We start from the raw sequence: 20,661 nt of genomic DNA, 5'->3' as shown, positions 1-20,661 counted from the left end.
GGTGACATTTTTATTGGGGTTATAGATAATTAAGAGTAAATTGGCTTATTTACAGTTGCGTGTTCCAATCTATGTAGACGGTATAATCTCTCCATTTATTTAGGTTGTTTTTGACATCTTTTGTTAAACATAATTACCGTGATAAAGGTCTTTTGCATTTCTTTTAGTTTTTTCTATTTTATATTTTGTGGTTGCTATTTTCATTATAATTTGGAATTTTTATTACCTTTTCTAATTTATTACTGATAGCCTATAGGAAATCTATTGATTTTTTATATTGAGTTTGTATTCTATCATCTTCTGAACTCTCATTGATTTTTCCAATTTTCCAGCTGATTCTCTTCCATATTCTAGGTAAATAATCATATAGTTTTCTCTCTTTCTTTCTGGTATCTATGAATTTCACTTATTCTCTTTGTCTCGTTTCATAAGCTAGAGGATTGTTTTGAAACCTATCACCTAGAGAGCTTTGTAAAATACCATTGCCTGAGCCCTACCCCCAGGAATTCTGATTCAGGCACACTGAGATGGGATGCAGGCATATTGGTACTATTTTAGGACTCCCACGTGATCCCAATAGACAAACTGCTTTGAGGACCCCTAGACCAGAAGCTCAACCCCAGCACCGAGTAGGAGAGGCAATAGGCAGTATCTGCATCCTGTTCCATATGTGCTAAGAACCTCACAAACATTCAGTGTGATGTTTCCTAGGTCTCGTGTAAATACCCATTACCAAATGCAGCACATTTTCTACTCTATCGAGTTCGAAGAGACTTTTTAAATAGGGAATGGAGTTTTCTTTTGTGCTTTTGTCTGACTTCTTGGCTGAAAGACACTTGATTTTAAGCTCTCTTTTATTTTTATAAAAGCATTTATGGTTATAGATTTTCCTCCGAATACCATTTTATCTATAACACAGAGTTTGCTCCCTAATTTTTTTTAAATCAATATCTAAAGAGATTTTAATTTTAATACATTTTTATTTCTTCTTCAACCCAAGAGTGGTTAGAAATGCACATGTGATTTTCTAAACCTTTCAAGTAATAAGGTTTTTCAGTTATCTTTTTGTTATGAATATCTAATTCTATTGCATTTTGCATATGAAAATAGCCTGTTTGAATTCGCCATATGAAAGTGGCTTGTTTCTGCCTTTTAGAACTTACTGTCATTTCCTTTGTGGCCCAACTTGGGCTGATTTTTAATCTAAAACATAATTACAAGTAATGTAGTTGAAAACTATATTCTCCCCTAGGCACAAAACTACAAAATCAAACGTTTTTATTCAAATTATCTTTTTTCTTAATTATTTTTATCTATTTAATGTGCCAATTTATGAGTGAAGAATAAGGCTTTGTCTATTTTTCCTTTCATTTCTGTTTTAACTTTATGTGTGTTTGCAGCTTCGTGCGTTTTTCCTTGTATTTCTATCTGGTTTTGCTTTAATATTTCCATATCTATGCTGTTGGCATACAGTTGTTCACAACTGTGATCATTACTTGATGGATTATTCCTTTTTACCTATAAACGGTGTTTCAGTTTGCCCTTTATAATGCTTTTCACCCTAAATTCCATTCTGCTTGGTGTTAATATTGCTATTCTAGATTTATTTGTTAATATTTGTTTATATTTTTCACCCATTTGTTTTCTTTTTTTTTTTTTAAGACAAAAAAAGAAAACTTTTTTCTTTGTTGCCCAGGCTGGAGTGCAATGGTGCAAACTCCACTCACTGCAACCTCAGCCTCCTGGGTTCAAGAGATTCTCATGCCTCAGCCTCCTGCATAGCTGGGATTATAGGCACGCACCACCATACACGGCTAATTTTTTGTATTTTTAGTAGAGATGGGGTTTCACCATGTTGGCCAGGCTGGTCTCGAACTCCTGACCTCGTGATCCACCTGCCTCAGCCTCCCAAAGTGCTGAGATTACCGGCATGAGCCACCGCGCTTGGCATCACCCCTTTATTTTCAACGTTCCTCTGTCATTTTCTTTTAAGAGTTTCTTGTGCAAATCACATATATCCAGATATTGGGTTTTTTATTCAACGTAGAGTCTCTGTCTTTTAATAAGTAAATTTAAGACATTATTATTGTTACTTGGACTTACACCCACCAAGTGATTTTGTGTTTTTCATACTTTCTCACTGTTCTTGTTTTTCCCTTTCTGACTTTGTTTGATTTGCTCAAACTTGGTTTCATTTTTCTTCTAAGTTTGAAATTTGCATATTGTATTCATTCTCCCAATGTTTAGTCTTAGCTTTTTAACACTTCTACTTAAACTTGTATTTTTTTTTTTAATTTCTTCTTCTTTTCATAGCTCTCTGGAGCCTCAAACTCCTGGGCTCAAGCAATCCTCCTAGGATCTCAGCCTCCAGAATAGCTGAGACTACAGGAGTGTGCCACCATGCCAATTCCTTTTTTAGTTTTTTGTGGAGATGAGGGTCTCACTCTGTTTGCCTGGGCCAATGTTATGTTTTGCTAACAGTATCCAAACTCAAGTCAGTATCTATAATCTTTGCCCAAACAAGACCAAAACCAACTCCCATTTATTTCCCTCGGCCTTCTTGTGTCACATTCATCACTACCACCTCCTTAGATTTTTTTTTTTTTTTTCCTGAGACAGAGTCTTGCTCTGTCAGCCAGGCTGGAGTGCAGTGGCATGATCTTGGCTCACTGCAACCTCCATCTCCCAGGCTCAAGCAATTCTCCTGCCCCAGCCTCCTGAGTAGCTGGGATTACAGGCGTGTGCCACCACATCTGGCTAATTTTTGTATTTTTAGTAGAGATGGGATTTCACCATTTTGGCCGCGCTTGTCTCAAACTCCTGACCTCAGGTAATCCACCAGCCTCAGCCTCCCAAAATGCTAGGATTACAGGTGTGAGCCACCATGCCCGGCCCCCCACCTCCTTAGATTAAGCAATGTATTTAACTGGGTGGTGTCTGTGCTCATCTTTGCTTCTTACCGTTCAATGTCTTTCCCTCGGATTTTTTCTGCAAGTTCTGGGAGATGACAGAGGAATCCTGATTTTTAAAAACCCAGAGGACTTGTGAGCATTGTGACAATTTCCCTTGGAAAAGACGTAATTAATAAATTACACCTAACTTAAAGCATTGCAAGGTTCTGAAAATTCCATCAAGAAAAAAAAGCAAGAAGCCAAAAAGCAAAAAAGAAGAAAACAAAAGCAGGAAGAGAAGGAAACATAATATCTATAAAATTCTTATAAGGAATTTCTGCCTGGGCGCAGAGAGTATGCTTGTTGGCTGTTCAGTGACTCTGTTAGTGAATACACAGAACTTGCCCCTCCATGCTCAGGTGAGAAAAGGAACAACTGTAATAAGATCATCACTTCCATCATGTCTCCCCCAGGGAGCATAAAAGGAGGATGAGAACTACTCCCCATTATGAACCCACGCTGAGCCTTGCCCAGCAAACTTGGCTATGAGTTGTCTTCATCTTGGGACCCTCTCGGATATTTGTTTGGGGACAAAAGAAATCTCACCATCAAAGGTGATAAACAATGTAGTGATAGCTGATTATTACTTAACATTAGAGAAAGGATCATTTTTCCTGCAAATGGTGCTGGAGCAATTGGATATCCATATGCAAAATTACCAAACTTCAATTCATACCTTGCACCATGTATGCAAAATTTACTCAAAATGGAGTATAGACATAAATGTAAAACCTGAAACTATGAAACTTACAGAGGAAATAGGAGAAAATCTTTGAGTTAGGCAAAGATTTCTTAGCTACAACCCAAAAGTACAACCCATACAAGAAAAAATTGTTAAATTGAATTTAATGGCCGAGCGTGGTGGCTCACGCCTGTAATCCCAGCACTTTGGGAGGCCGAGGCGGGTGGATCATGAGGTCAGGAGATCGAGACCATCCTGGCTAACATGGTGAAACCCCGTCTCCACTAAAAATAAAAAAAAAAAACAAAAAAAATTCTCCGGGCGTGGTGGCGGGCGCCTGTAGTCCCAGCTACTCCGGAGGCTGAGGCAGGAGAATGGCGTGAGCCCAGGAGGCGGAGCTTACAGTGAGCCGAGATTGCACCACTGCACTCCAGCCTGGGCGACAGAGCAAGACTCTGTCTCAAAAAAAAAAAAAAAAAAGGAAAAAAAAATTGGATTTAATGAAACCTAAAAATGTCTACTCTTTGAAAGACACTGAAAAAGCATGTAAAGACAAGCCACAGACTGAAAGAAAATATATGTAAATCATGTGTCCAGTGAAGGATGTTTATCAAGAATATGTAATGAACTCTCATTAAGAAGAAAAAAAAAAGAAACCTAAATAAAAGAAAAAGAGAAAGAAACTTCAATAAAAAGAAAATCAACAACTCAAATGATTGATTTCTATCTCTTGGTTTTCCAAGGCTTTCATCTATTTTTGTTGTTTAAGAATTAAAACAAGCTTATCCCAGAGATGGAAGTCACCCTCAGTTTTGACAATCCTAAAACCTGGATGACATACTCCCCTAAATCTTTCAGTAATACAGTTCCTTGTATATTTTTAAATATTTTTTCACCTTTACTCTTGAATAGAAGGATACTAGGTTCTTAAATATAGAATCTAAGTTCAAATGATGTATTCATTCTTAGCTCTGAAGAAACTGCTTCTCTGCCTTGCAACCCTTATTGCTAATGAAAAGATAGACATCTTCTCAGTCCAATTCTCTTTTCTTTCTTTCTTTTTTTTTTTTTTTTGAGACCAAGTCTCACTCCATTGCCCAGGCTGGAGTGTAAATCTCGGCTCACTGCAACCTCTGCCTCCGTGATTCAAGCAGTTCTCCTGCCTCAGCCTCCCAAGAAGCTGGGATTACAGGCATGTACAACCACACCTGGTTAATTTTTGTATTTTTAGTAGAGACGGGGTTTCACCATGTTGGCCAGGCTGGTCTTGAACTTCTGACCTCAAGCGATCTGCCTGCCTCGGCCTCCCAAAGTGCTGGGATTACAGGCATGAGCCACCACGCCCAGCCGATTCTCTTTTCTTTATAGAGAATTGTTGGTTGTTTTTTACTCTTTGGAAGCCTTTGGGATTTTTCTTGATCCTTGGTATTGTGAAATTTCACTGCAATGTGTCCAATGGTCTTCTTGCATTCATCCCATTTTAGCACTGAGTGGAACTTTTCAGTCTGAGGACTCATATTTTTCTTGTATTCTGGGATTTTTTTACTTCTATCCTTATTTTGAATTTGTCCACTCTTCATTCTCTCTATTTGGGGTGGGGTGGGGTGGATAGTTACTACTACTGGCTTCCCCAATAGCCATTCTCTCCTTTCTTCTTAGAAACAGAATACTGATTTTAGCAGGACACATTGCCATGAAGAATGTCTACTTCGAAGCTAACTGTGGCCATGTGTTTAAATTCTAGACAATGAGATCTAAGCAAAAGTGTTTTGTAGAATTCTGGGAAGCCTGCTTAAAGGGATTTGAGTTAACTGGGGAGGTCTGGCTTTTCTCTTTTTCCCTGCCTGCAACGCAAATGCAGTGGCTGGAGCTCCCGCTGCTGTTTTTAGCCATTAGGTGAGCTTGAAGAGCCCGTGTGCTGGGCTGGCAAAGCAGGAAGACAGGAATCAGGGTCCTCAACGATACTTACGGAGCCATACACCAGCTCTCCTTTCCTCTGTACTCTTCTTTGGTAGATAAGAAATCTGTATCTTGTTAAGCCACCACTTTTTGCATCCTACTATTCCTAAGTAATACTAATAATACTTTAGAATCCTTCTGACGTTTTTATTATAGGAATGTTAGAAATTCTGAATTTATGCTACGTGCATCAGTCTTTATTCCTATGCTTCTCTTGGTTGGTTCAGTGTGCATTCTAAAGTTCTCAGTTCAGTCTTCTAGGTTACTAATTTATCCTTCAGCTGAAGCCAATCTGCTCAACTTTCTATTTTTTCAGTTTCAATCGTGATTTTTTTATTTCCAAGATAGCAAGTTGATTTTTTTAATTACGATAAAACACACATAACACAAAATTACCACCGTAATTATTTTAAGAGTACAGTATAGTAGCATTAAATATGTTCACACGGTTGCAACCATCATCACCATCCATCTCCAGAACTTTTTCATCCTTTCAAATGGAAACGGTTTTCATTAAACACCAACTCTCCATTTTCCCCTCCCCCTAGGCTCTAGAAATCACCTTTCAACTTTCTATCAGTTTGACCACTGTAGCTCACTTACATAAAGAGAATCATGGAGTATGTGTCCTTTTGTGACTGACATATTTCACATAGCACAATGTTCCTCCATGTGATAAGATTTTCTTCCTTTTTAAGGCTGAACATTCTTCAGTAACATTCACCTGGATTAATATGGCATTTTGGTTTATCCACTCATCCATCAATGGACACTTGGGCTGCTTCTCCTGTTTTGCAATTGAGGATAATGCCGATATGAACGTGGGGGTAGCAGACTGATTCATAGGGCAATTTCTTCTCATCTCATTCTTTTTTTTTTTCTTTTACTCTAAGTTCTGGGATACATGTGCAGAACGTGCAGGTTTGTTACATAGGTATACGTGTGCTATGGTGTTTTGCTGCACCTATCAACCCGTCATCTAGGTTTTAAGCCCTGCACGCATTAGGTATTTGACTTAATGCTCTCCCTCCCCTTGCCCCCCGCCCGCCGACAGGCCCTGGTGTGTGATAATTCCCTCCCTGTGTCCAATGTGTTCTCGTTGTTAAACTCCCACTTATGAGTGAGAACATGCAGTGTTTGGTTTTCTGTTCCTCTGTTAGTTTGCTGAGAATGATGGCTTCCAGCTTTATCCATGTCCCTGCAAAGAACATGAACTCATTCTTTTTATGGCTGCATAGTATTCCCTTCTCATCTCTTTCTAGGGATAATAACTAAATGTACCCAAGGCCCTGCTCCACTTGCATTTTTAATTTTGTTCTCAGATGTAAGTTCGTGTGTTGACTTTGATGTCCCTTTCATGGTGCTGGTTTCCCTCAAGTGTTGTTGGCTTCTGGGTGTATGCTCATCGTTGTTTATAAGCTCATCTTTGTTTGTAAATGTCTCTGTGCACCAGGCTGGAGGAGTTACACTGATATACACTAGCCTGAATATAGGAAGGGGTTGAATGTGCTACCCAGGCAGATACCTCAGCCTCTCTCTTGATTATGGCAGAGATGTGAGACATGTAGGAGACAGGGGCATTAACTAACCTTCTGGGCACATGGGCTGTCTGGTTTTGCTGGGAGTTGTCAGCCACCCCAGATCCTAGCCTGCCTCTCTGTCCCAAAAAAACCACACCTACTGCTCCCTTTTTTTTTTTTTTTTTTAAGACAGAGCCTTGCTCTGTCACCCAGACTGGAGTGCAGTGGTGCAATCTCAGCTCACTGCAACCTCCACCTCCCAAGTTCAAGTGATTCACCTGCCTCAGCCTCCTGAGTAGCTGGGACTGCAGGTGCCTGCCACCACACCTGGCTAACTTTTTTGGATTTCTAGTAGAGACAGGGTTTCACCATGTTAGCCAGGATGGTCTCGATCTCCTGACCTCATGATCTGCCCACCTCGGCCTCCCAAAGTGCTAGGATTACAGGCATGAACCATCATGCCCGACCTTGCTACTTCTTAAAACAAGACATTTCGTTGTTTGCTACCTGATAAAGGGGCAGCATCTCCCATCTATGGCTCCGTCAGGAGCATCAGGGTCCCATCTCATCCTGGAATCACAATCTCCAGGCCTGCCATGCCCTTGCCCCCTTGCCCATCTTTTGCATCCTTCCTCTCCTACAGAAGATTTTTGACTGCAGTTTCCTTGCTTCATCTAAGGAACTTCTCATAATTACTGTCCATCAACTGCCTCTCTCCTTCCTTCCCAGCATGGTAATGAGAACTTGTTACAATAATTATTTCTGTCACTTCTCAGAAGTGAGGGCAGGAGGGGGAGGCTGCTGCATATACATTATCTGCTCTCTTGAACTGGTTGTCTAGTTGTTTTTAAAGTTTCCTATTCTCAAATCACCAGTGCAAATCCAACAGAGTCTGTTATTTTGGGGAGGATCATAAAACACAGAACAGATAGTGCTGTGGCATTCACGCATCTGTCTCCGTGAAGCAGGCAGGAATTTTTTGGTGGCCAAATATTTTGACAAAAGCTTTGCAATTTCCTTCTTGTGCCCTCCTTAAGGAATAGTTTTTCTTAAGCCCAGAGATTCTGTGAATAGTGGTTGGCCTAAAAATGCAAATATTTCTTTGAGTAATGTGGGTTTATCCTGACCCATCCATTTTATACCTGTGCAGCTAGAAGAAAAATTTTTCTTCTCTCATAATTACCAGTAGGCTTAGGAAACACGCCTTTCTGGGGACGATTCCTAGATAATCTTACTTGGGTTAGAAGCTGAGACTCTAGAGGTGGAGGCAGAAGATAAATAATGTAGGGGAGGTAAACTTTTTCTCTATCTTTTTAGGTTCAGTGATTGGAGTTCTGTAAATTAAGCTGACAAAAGACACATTCGCAAGAGAAGAGAAGAGTTTATTCACACAAGCCTGAGTGTTCAGTGATGAGTAACTCAAAGTTGTGATTAGAATTTGGGGCTTAAATACCTAACTTAGTGGGGAAAGGGAGGAGGGAGAAAAGGCTCCTACGGGAAGTACAAATGGGCTTCTTTAGGAAATAACATTTTTTTCAGGATAACAGGACATTTTTTAAAGTGTGTGGTGATGTTTTTCCATACAAATAAAGGTGGTCTTTCCATCGTCTTCAGGGCCATGAAACTCCCCCAGAGAAGGGATCTATGGTAGCTTCATTTACCAGAAGTTGCTGCTTTTAGTCAGATAAGGGAAGCTCTGAGGAGGCTTTTCTCTGCATCTGTTGAACCTCAAATGTCTTCAGTTTAAAATAATCTTTATTCCAACTCTGGGGTTCTGAGTGGGTCCACACAGTAAGCTCATATGAGCTTCAGATGCTGGGAAGAGGGCTGTTGACCCTGAAAAAAAGATGAAGACAGAGAGGGAAAGAGAGAGGGAACAGTGACATGGATGAAGATTCTGGGGAGCTTGGCAAGACCCTTCAAATCTTGAGCAAGTCGTCCACACCTATGAATCATCTGTTGGGAGCAAACTTAGTGAAACCACTGCAGACTGGGTTTTTTATCCAAGATGGCAGGAGGCTGCACCCTCCAATGCTGACAAGAACAAACTGAAGAATTAGGCCATCAGGAATTCTCCAGGATCATGAGGAAGACCTGAGCTTTCACAGGCTGTAACTTGGGAGGGTTGAACCAAGCTTACCTAAATTTCCAGGAGGCATAGAAGCCCCATTTGAGGAGGGTAACATGTAAATGTCAAGCAGACTCCCTCAGGGGTGTGAGCTTTGAGCTGAGTGCCCAGTAGACGGGACTCCAAGTCCCTTCTTTTGTGTGTCCCAGTCTCCCTGGGAACCTACTCCTCCAGGAGCAACAGCCCTGATTCCAAATACCTTTAAAATGTCCTGGAAATGTTGTTTTTTAGCATCTAAACGATATGCCCCAGACTTCTTCTATTCCAACTATTTCTTCTTTTTTTTTTTTTTTTTTTTTTTTTTTTGAGACTGAGTCTCGCTGTGTTGCCCAAGCTGGAGTCCAGTGGCGTGATCTCAGCTCACCACAAGATCTTGGCTCACCACAACCTCCACCTCCCAGGTTCAAGCAATTCTGGCTCAGCCTCCTGAGTCGCTGCAACTACAGGCACATGCCACCATGCCAGGCTAATTTTTGTATTTTTAGTAGAGAGAGGGTTTCACTATGTTGGCCAGGCTGGTCTTGAACTTCTGACCTCGTTATCCGCCCACCTCAGCCTCCCAAAGTGCTGGGATTACAGACGTGAGCCACTGTGCCCAACCTGTCACCTCTGTTCTATCTTCCAATTCTGTATTCCAAATTCCAAATTCTGCAGTTCAAACCCAAGTTCTGAATTCTAAGTTGTACCTTCTGGGTTCTGTTACATGTCTGTCTCCTGCCCCTAAATCCTTCCTGGTTCCCATCCTTTTTCCCTCTCTTTTTGGATGGAATGTGCGGACATCCTCCTGACCATGCTGATTTGAGGGGGGTTTTCTTTAGCAGTTCCAGGATTTTCCCCATCAGGAGGGACTTGGCTTAGACTGAACAACAAGTGGGTGGTGGTGGCCCAGTGGAGATCAGGGAATTCCTGGGGACCTGGCCTGGCCTGACTTGACCTCCTTCCCTCCCATCCCACCTCTAACCACTGGACATACTTCCTTTTGTGCAATTAAGCTAAACTGAGGATTTCTGTGGTGATAGCTGGGGACTGAGAAATCTTAGAAAAAGATGTAAGCAGACCCAGAAGATTGTTATACTTCATTCAGAGAAATTAGGAACTACTTCCAGCAGGGGGAAGGATGGAGGAGGGGAAGGCAGGTAGGAGCTGAGCTGAGCTGTAAGTCCTCAGAATTTGTCATCCTTCTGTTCCCCATTGTCTGAGCTAAGCACGGACCCTCAGACTCCTCCCGGAGCCAAAAGAAAACCATGACAGCAGGACTGGGGTGCTCCTCCGTCCAGGGTTGCCCTGAGGGAGAAAAGGAAGGAGGTAGAAGTGTTAGCAGCATCACTGGAGAGGTGAGGTCTTCAAGAGGATCCTGATCCAAGACTCCACGTGTTGCCCCAGGAGAACTGTATAATAGACATTTCATCCCAGCCGCTCTTCCTGCAGGCAGCACTTTGGGTCTCCTCCCAAGACTGTGGGTCTTTATAAGCCCAGAGATGGTGCACAAGGTGGAGCTCTCCTATCTGGGAGAAGCCACCATCGCCTCCTGGTTCTCCTGCTGAAACTTGCTGCTGGTACCTGCTGGCAGGAGCCCAGTTGTTCCCCTACTCCATCATGGTTCCTGTCTTGAGCTTCATGTCCTCAGCTCATAGATGTTGGGGCCCACTCTGAGCTGTGGTTCATTCCAGAAGCTGAACTCGAGAAGCAGTTGGTGTCTCCTGGACAACAGCATCCAGCTACACTCCTTCCGGACCTCCAGGTACTCCTTGTCATGCAGTCCATGAGGGCTGGGTAGCCACCTGAGAACCTCCACAGGTGCAGTGCCTGGTCCTGCTCCCTACAGCATGTGTTCCAGTTGCCCATGAGGGAGCAGGGTGGTCCTCATCCTGGTGCAGTATGGACAGTGCTGCCTCCATCAGTGCCTACTATAGGCATCCGGGCACCCAGGCTTCTCACTGTGAAACTGGATCTTGTAGAGGTTGCTGGCCTCCTTGGACAGCAGGGCGGAAGAGGCATCCTTCCAGGGATCTACTTTGTGAACAAAGAGAGAGCAGAACCAGTAGCCTTCGTTGTCCTTGGGATAGAAATGCAGCACAGCCACAGCTGCAACATCCCCAGCACAGGCCTGGGCCTTCCAGTAGCCACTGTGACACTGCAGAGATGCCGCACAGCCATGAAGCCGTGTCGGATCAGGGAAGGTTGCAGGAAGACCTCATGGTGTGTTTGAAAAGAATGTATATTCTGCTGTAACTGAGTGGAGTTGTGCTAGGTTGGTGCAAAAGTAATTGCAGTTTTCGCCCATGAATTTTAAATCATTATAACTAGGTTCAAACACTTTTTTTTACTTTTAATTTTTTTATTTCAATAGGTTTTGGGGGGGAACTGGTGGTGTTTGGTTACATTAATAAGTTATTTAGTGGTGATTCCTGAGATTTTGGTGCACCCATCACCCAAGCAGTGTACACTGTACCCAATGTGTAGTCTTTTATCCCTCATCACCCCCCACCCTTTCCCCTGAGTCCCCAAAGTCCAATGTATCATTCTTATGCCTTTGTGTCCTCATAGCTTAGCTCCCACATATGAGTGAGAACATACAATGTTTGGTTTTCCATTCCTGAGTTACTTCAATTAAAATAATAGTCTCTAATTCCATCCAGGTTGCTCTGAATGCCATTAATTCATTCCTTTTTATGGCTAAGTAGTATTCCATTGTGTATATATATATATATATATATATATATATATATATATATACCACAGTTTCTTTATCCACTTGTTGACTGATGGGCATTTGAGTTGGTTCCACATTTTTGCAATTGTGAATTGTGCTGCTATAAACATGTGTGTGCAAGTTTCTTTTTCGTATAATGACTTCTTTCCCTCTGGGTAGATGCCCAGTAGTGGGATGGCTCGATCAAATGGTGGATCTACTTTTAATTCTTTAAGGAATCTCCACACTGTTTTTCATAGTGGTTGTACTAGTTTACATTCCCACCAACAGTGTAAAAGTGTTCCCTTTTCACTGCGTCCACACCAACATCTATTACTTTTTTATTCTTTTATTATGGCCATTCTTGCAGGAGTGAGGTGGTCTCACATTGCGGTTTTGACTTGCATTTCCATTATAATTAGTGATGTTGAGCATTCTTCCATATGCTTGTTGGCCATTTGTATATCTTCTTTTGAGAATTGTCTATTCATGTCCTTAGCCTACTTTTTGGTGGGATTGTTTTTTTTTTTCTCTCTCTTTTTTTGTTTGAGTTCATTGTAGATTCTGGATATTAGTCCTTTGTCAGATGTATAGATTGTGAAGATTTTCTCCCACTCTGCGGGTTGTCTGTTAACTCTGCTGATTATTCCTTTTGCTGTGCAGAAGCTTTTTAATTTAATTAAACCCCATCTATTTATCTTTGTTTTTGTTGCATTTGCTTTTGGGTTATTTGTCATGAAATCTTTGCCTAAGCCAATGTCTAGAAGAGTTTTTCTGATGTTATCTTCTAAAATCTTTATGGTTTCAGGTCTTAGAGTTAAGCTCTTAATCCATCTTCAGTTGATTTTTGTATAAGATGAGAGATGAGGATCCAGTTTCATTCTTCTACATGTGGTTGCCAATTATCCATTTGTTGCATAAGGTGTCCTTTCCCCACTTTATGTTTTTGTTTGCTTTATCAAAGATCGTTTGGCTTTATTTCTGGGTTCTGTATTCTGTTCCATTGGTCTATGTGCCTATTTTTATACCAGTACCATGTTGTTTTGGTGACTATGGCCTTATAGTATAGTTTGAAGTTGGGTAATGTGATGCCTCCAGATTTGTTCTTTTTGCTTAGTCTCGCTTTGGTTATGTGGGCTCTTTTATGGTTCCATATGAATATTAGGATTGTTTTTTTCTAGTTCTGTGAAGAATGATGATGGTATTTTGATAGGAATTGCATGGAATTTGTAGATTGCTTTGGGCAGTATGGTCGTTTTCACAATATTGATTCTACCCATCCATGAGTATGGATGTGTTTCCATTTATTTGTGTCGTCTATGATTTCTTTCAGCAATGTTTTGTGGTTTGTCTTGTAGAAGTCTTTCATGTCCTTGGTTAAGTATATTCCTAAGTATTTTTTTTTTTTTTGTAACTATTGTGAAAGGGGTTGAGTTCTTGATTTGATTCTCGGCTTGGTCACTGTTGGAATATAGCAGAGTTACTGATTTGTGTACGTTAATTTTGTAACCTGAAACTTTGCCGAATTCATTTACTAGTTCTAGGAGCTTTTTGACAAGTCTTTAGAGTTTTTCTAGGTATACGATCATATCATCAGCAAACAGCAACAGTTTGACTTCCTCTTTATCAATTTGGATGTCTTTTATTTTTCTCTCCTCTCTGATTGCTCTGGCTAGGACTTCCATTACTATGTTGAATGGAAGTGGTAAAAGTGAACATCCTTGTCTTCTTCCAGTTCTCAGGGGGAATGCTCTCAACTTTTCCTCATTTAGTATAAAGTTGGCCGTGAGTTTGTCATAGATGTCTCTTATTACCTTAAGGTATGTCTCTTCTATGCTGATTTTGCTAAGGGTTTCAATCATAAAGTGGTGCTGGATTTTGTCAAATGCTTTTTCTGCATCTATTGAGATGATCATGTGATTTTTTTGTTTTTAATTCTGTTTATGTGGTGTATCACATTTATTGACTTGTGGATGTTTTATCAGTCAGGGTTCTCTAGAGGAGCAGAGCTAGTAGGATAGACGTATATTTAAAGGGGAGTTTATTAAGGAGTATTGGCTCACACAATCATGAGGTGAGGTCCCACAATAGGCCGTCTGCAAGGTGAGGAGCAAGGAAGCCACTCTGAGTCCCAAAATCTCAAAAGTAGGGAAACCGACAGTGCAGCCTTCAGTCTGTGATTGAAGGTCCAAAAGTCCCAAAGCTGAAGAACTTGGAGTCTGATATTAGTGGCCAGGAAGCATCCAGCATGGAGAAAGATGTAGGCCAGAAGACTCAGCCAGTCTAGTCCTTCCATATTCCTCTGCCTGCTTTTATCCTAGCTGCACTGGCATCTGATTAGATGATGCTCACCCAAATTGAGGGTAAGTCTGCCTCTTCCAGTCCACTGACTCAGATGTTAATCTCCTTTGGCAACACCCTCACAGGCACACCCAGGAACAATACTTTGCATCCTTCAATCCAATCAAGTTGACACTCAATATTAACCATCACAGATGTTAAATCCCTGCATCCCTGGTATGAAACCCACATGAAACACATCTTTGTTAGTCAAAATAGGAACCATTACAAGCAACACATTTTTGTCAATGAGAAATAAGTTTGTTTATTCCTGTAGCGTAAAAAATCGTTGCTTCAGGATTGAAACGAACTCGTGGAAAGCATTTTCTGCATCCTGCTGGTTGTGGAAACCTTTTCCCTGCAAAAAGTTGTCGAGATGCTTGAAAAAGTGGTAGTCAATTGGCAAGAGGTCAGGTGAATATGGCATGTGAGGCAAAACTCTGTAGCCCAATTCATTCAACTTTTGAAGCGTTGTTTGTGTAACGAGTGGTTGGATGTTGTCATGGAGAAGAATTGGGCCCTTTCTGCTGACAAATGTTGGCTCTAGGTATTGCAGTTTTCTGTGCATCTCACCGATTTGCTGAGCATTCTTCTCAGATGTAATGGTTTTGCTGGGATTCAGAAAGCTGTTGTGGATCAGACTGGCAGCAGACCACCAAACAGTGACCATGACTTTTTTTGGTGCAAGTTTGGCTTTTGGAAGTGCTTTGGAGCTTCTTCTCAGTCCAACCACTGAGCTGGTCATTGCCGGTTGTCATATAAAATCCACTTTTAATCACACATCACAATCCGATCGAGAAATGGTTCATTGTTATTGTGTAGAATAAGAGAAGATGACACTTGAAAATGATGATTTTTTTTTTAATTTTTGCACAGCTCATGAGCTTATCGAGATTTTTCACCTTTCCAATTTGCTTCAAATGCCAAACGACCATACAACGGTCAACGTTGAGTTCTTTGGCAACTTCTTGTGTAGTTGTAAGAGCATCAGCTTTGATGATTGCTCTCAATTGGTCGCTGTCAACTTCCGATGCAAGCCACTACACTCCTCATCTTCAAGGCTCTCGTCTCCTTTGCAAAACTTCTTGAGCCACCACTGCACTGCACGTTTGTTAGCAGTTCCTGGGCCAAATGTATTATTGATGTTGCGAGTTGTCTCCGCTGCATTAAGACCCATTTTGAACTCAAATAAGAAAATCACTTGAATTTGCTTTTTGTCTTTCCATAGACTAAAATAAACATAAAATAAACAGAATAAACAGCAAGTAATAAGTCATTAAAAAAAAAAAACAAGAAATGCCCATTAAAATGATGTATAACATAACCACATTTATTTTAAAATGTATTCCAATATCAAACAGCAAATTCCAACAATGCAAAAACTGCAATTACTTTTGCACTCACAAAAGTAATTCACTAAATGTGAATTTAGTGAAATTGGCTCGTAGTGTTCAAAACTTCTATATCTTTATTGATTTTCTTAATTTTTCTATCAGTTATTGAGAAGTGAGAATTGAAATATCTAAGATTGTGGATTTGTCTATTTTTTCCTTGAAATTACCTCAGTTTTTGCTTCAAGTATTTTGAGGCTCTCATTAGATTCATAAAATTTTAGGATGATTATGTTCTCTTGATGAATTGATCCTTTTCCCGTTACAAAATCTTCTTTACCCCAGTAATTTTTTTGGCTGTGAAATTTAATATAGACACACAAGTTTTCATTTAATTGGTGTTAGCATGGTATATATTTTTCCATCCTTTTATTTTAAATCTACTGTATATTTTATTTTTAAGGTATGTTTTTTGTGGGCAGTGTGTAATTAGGCCATGTTTTTTATTCAATCTGAAATGTTTTTATAATTGGGGTGTTTAGACCATTTACATTTAATGTGATTATTCTTATGGCCAAGTTTAAATCTGTCATCTTACTATTTGTTTTCCATTTGTCCCATTTTTTTTCTCTTTTTCTGCCTTCATTTGGATTAAGCAAGTATGTTTTATGATTTTATCTCCTTTGTTGGTTTATAAATCATCACTTTTTGTTTTGTTAATCATTTCATTAGGGTTTATAATATACATATATTTTTAACCTGTCATAGTCTTCTTACAAGTGATATGATACCATTTTAAGTATGGTATGGGAACCTTACGATAGTGTACTTCCATTTATCCCCATGCAACTTTAGTGTTCATGTTATCGTACATTTTCCTTTTGCATATGTTACAAACCCTGCAGTACATTGTTATTATTTTTAATTACACAGACATTATCTTTAAGATTTAAATGATATGAAAAAGTCATATACTTGTATATGTAGTTACTATTTCTAGTGCTCTTTATTCTTTCATGCAGATACAGACTTTCATTTGATATCATTTTCCTTCTGTCCAGAAGTCTTCTAACATTTCTTAGCGTATGGGTCTGTTGGTGATGAATGTTTTTAGCCTTTGATTTTGAAAGACATGTCTACTGAGTATAGAATTCTAGTAGGCAGTATTTATTTTTCGGTATTTTGAAGATGTTTCTCTATTGTCCCCTTGTTTGCATTGTTTCTGGCAAGGCTACTGTCATCCTTATCTTTGTTCTCTGTATAGTAACATCTTTCTCTGTAGTTGCTTTTAAGATTCTGTCTTTATCCCTGATTTTTAGCAATTTGATTATGATGTACCTTGGTGTAGTGTTCTTTATGCTTCTTGTTCCTGGGATTTATTGAGGTTCTTGGCTGTGAGTTTATAGTCTTAATCAAATTTGGACATTTTGTGAACATTATTCCTTAAAATATTTTTCTGCCCCACCCGCTACTCTGCCTGTCTTTTTTTCTTCTGGTGACTCCAATTACATGTATATAAAGCCACCTGAAATTGTCCCATAGTTCACTAATGCTATATTCATTTTTTTCTATTTCTTTTCTGTGTGTTCATTTTTAATAGTTTCTATTACTATGTCTTCAAGTTCAATAATTTTTTATTCTACAATGTCTAATCTGCCATTAATCCCATCCGATGTATTTTTCACTTCAACCATTATAGTTTTATCTCTAAAAGTTTGACTTTGGCCGTTTTAAGTATCTCCATGTCTCTACTTATTATCATATGGAATACAGTTAAAACAACAAGTTAAACCTCTTAATCTGCCCATTCTAATATTTGTTGCTTTCTGGGTTGATTTCAATTGATTAATTTTTCTCCTTATTATGGATAATATATTTCTGATTCTTGGCATGCCTGATAACTTCTTATTAGATGCCAGATTTTATAGATCTACCTTTTGGGGTGCTGGATATTTTTGTATTCCTATACATATTCTTAAATTATGTTTCTGGAATGCAGTTAAGTTACTTGGAAACAGAGATCCTTTCTGCTTTTGCTTTTAAAATCCTTTCTGCTTTTGCTTTTAAAATTTGTTAGGCAGGGCCGGGCGCGGTGGCTCACGCTTGTAATCCTAGCACTTTGGGAGGCCGAGGCGGGCGGATCACGAGGTCAGGAGATCGAGACCACGGTGAAACCCCGTCTCTACTAAAAATACAAAAAATTAGCCGGGCGTGGTGGCGGGTGCCTGTAGTCCCAGCTACTCGGAGAGGCTGAGGCAGGAGAATGGCGTGAACCCGAGAGGCGGAGCTTGCAGTGAGCCGAGATTGCGCCACTGCACTCCAGCCTGGGCGACAGAGCGTGACTCAGTCTCAAAAATAAAATAAAATTTGTTAGGCAGGTTCAGTGCTCATTATTTCCACTAGTGAGGCGAGACCTATCTTAGTTCCATACTCCATGCCTTAAGAACCATGAGGTTTCAAATCCTGCTGGTAGAAACAGCTAGAGTGTGTTCTCAGCCCTGTGTGAGCACTGGGCACTGTTACCTCTAACCTTTTTGAATGGACTTTCCCTGGCCCCAAGTAATTTTCTCACATGCAGGCCCTGATGAGTTCTGCACTGAGTTCTTGAGTGGGACCCTCTGAAGCTCTCCAGAGTTCTCTATGTGCAGCTGTCTCCTCTCCAGTATTCTATCTGCCCTGCTCTCCCAGACTCAGTCCATCTCCTCAGTTCAAGAAATCTCCTGGGCTTAGCCTTGGTGCTATGAACGGAATGTTTGTATTCCCCAAAATTCATATGTTGAAACCAATGTGATGATATTTGGGGATGGGGCCTTTGGGAGTGTTTAGGCGTTGAGGGTAGAGCCCCCATGATGGGATTAGTGCCCACATAAGGAGAGATCCTCTCTGTGCTCTCTATCTACCATGTGGGGACACCATGAGAACTCAGCCACGTGTAAACCAGGAAGAGGGCCCTCACCAGAACCCAACCATGCTGAAACCCTGGTCTCAGCCTTCCAGACTTCAAACCTATAAGAAATAAATTCCCATTGTTCAAGCCACCCAGTCTACAGTATTCTGTTATAGCAGATTGAACTAAGACATTGGATCCCCACTCCTTGTGCTGCATCCTAGAAACCCAAGTTTCTATCCATATGGATGGAAATAAAAATGGGGAAATGTCACAATTTATAGATATTTCAAAACATCATGTCATACACCATAAATATGCACAAAAATAAGGTAGAAAAAATATTGGGGCAAGACAAGAGGTAGAGATGGGGGTAAGGGATAAGCTCCAGGATATTAGGATATGATGCTAGAGAGATGGTCCAAGCCAAATTCAAAGGCCTATAAGGAGCTTGGATTCAATTCCAGAGGCAATGGGGAGCTATCATCTGGTCTGGTCTGGTTGCACTGGCTAATAGTTATTGAGTGTCTATTATGAACCAAATCCAATTCCACATGCTTTATCCATATCACGTCATGTAATTCATACAAACCCTACCAGGAAGGTTCTGTTATCTTCATTTCACTTACAGGGAGGAGGAGACACAGAAAGGTTAAGGGACTTGCCATGGGTGACAGCACATCACAGGTTCAGAGCCCGTGCCCTCTGCAACCACCACTCCAGCTACAGTATGGAGCTGGGCAGAGCAACACTAAAGGCAGGTAACCATCTGGGAGGAGGCACGAGGCCTGAACCAAGGCAGTGGTGTGGGGGTGGAGCAAGGGAACCATCGGAAGAAAAGACAGGATGCAGTCACCAAGTTGTTATTTATACACTTGAGAGAGGAAAGGATTTGAAAAGAAAGGCTTTCAGAGGGTGCCATTCACTGAAAAGGGGACCATTAGGAAGGGCAGGCAGGAGAAGGTGATGATTTCATCTGGCTGTGCTGGGTTCACATTCCCAGGGTCTTCTGGAAAGAGTTGTCGGGAAGGTGAACAGGTTAAGGTCTGCAGCTCAGGGGAATGGCCCAGGTAGGATTAGCGTGTCATCTACGTCCAGGTGTTAGTAACTGCCATAGGATAGATTAGGCCTCTTAAGAAGAGGTGGATGAGATGATTGGCTCTGGCTAAGGATCCAGCTGGGGACAGGAGCCAGAATTAGGGCTTGAGCCTCAGGACAAGTCATCCCTTCTTCCTGTGGCCTAATCTGAGAAACTCCTAGGAACAACCTACAATGTGTGCCTTGTAACAGTCCACCATGCCCCAAGGCTGGGAATACACCACCCCACAGAAGAAGCAGCAAAGTAAGATGAAAAGTGTCAGGGCCGGGCATGGTGGCTCACACCTGTAATCCCAGCACTTTGGGAAGCCAAGGCGGGTGGATCACTTGAGGTCAGGAGTTCGAGATCAGCCTGGCCAATATGGTGAAACCCCATCTCTACTAAAAATACAAAAATTAGCCAGGCATGGTGGCACATGCCTGTAACCCCGGCTACTTGGGAGGCTGAGGCAGGAGAATTGCTTGAACCAGGGAGGCAGAGGTTGCAGTGAGCCAAGACCACACCATTGCACTCCAGCCTGGGCAACAAGAGCAAAACTCAGTCTCAAAAAAAAAAAGAAAGAAAGAAAAGAAAAGAAGAAAAGGAAAAGAAAAGAGTCAGACTTCAGAGTCAGACAGACCTGAGCTTGAATCACAGCTCCGTCATTTACCAGTTGCGTGACCGTGAACAGATCATTTAGCTTCCCTAAATCTTCATTTCCTTAACAACAACAAAAATTATGCAGCTAATAATGCCTACGCTGAAAAGTGTATGTGAGGATGAAATGAGAAAACGTATGGAAAGCACTACGTAGACACATAGTAGGTATTCAGTAAGTGACCACGTAGCCATCTCTCCTGCAGTCCCAGCCGCTTACTTCTTCAGAGCATGTTTGATGTCATTCTGGCCTTGGCAGAGCTCCCCTCTAGACCTTCTCCAACTCCTTCATTTGTGCTGATGGGAAGCAGGAAGGCTACAAACCACTTGGCAAAGAAGTCATCCTTAGAAAATTATCATGGTTAGTGGTAAATGTTTTAATCAGACAGTTGTGAGTTCCAAAACAGACTCCAACACGTGCTGGGTATGTGATCTC

The 20,661-nt window shown here is 41.0% G+C and overlaps 1 pseudogene; it reads right to left on the bottom strand.

Annotated features, from left to right (window-relative positions):
- Positions 1-10,563: 10,563 nt before the first annotated feature.
- On the bottom strand, positions 10,564-11,411 carry LOC116458364 (protein NipSnap homolog 1-like; annotated as a pseudogene).
- Between the last annotated feature and the right edge of the window lie 9,250 nt (positions 11,412-20,661).

Source organism: Hylobates moloch, unplaced genomic scaffold, assembly GCF_009828535.3.
Source record: "Hylobates moloch isolate HMO894 unplaced genomic scaffold, HMol_V3 SCAFFOLD_19, whole genome shotgun sequence".
In the NCBI taxonomy this organism is placed as follows: domain Eukaryota; kingdom Metazoa; phylum Chordata; class Mammalia; order Primates; family Hylobatidae; genus Hylobates; species Hylobates moloch.
This window is presented reverse-complemented; position numbering and strand designations above follow the sequence as displayed.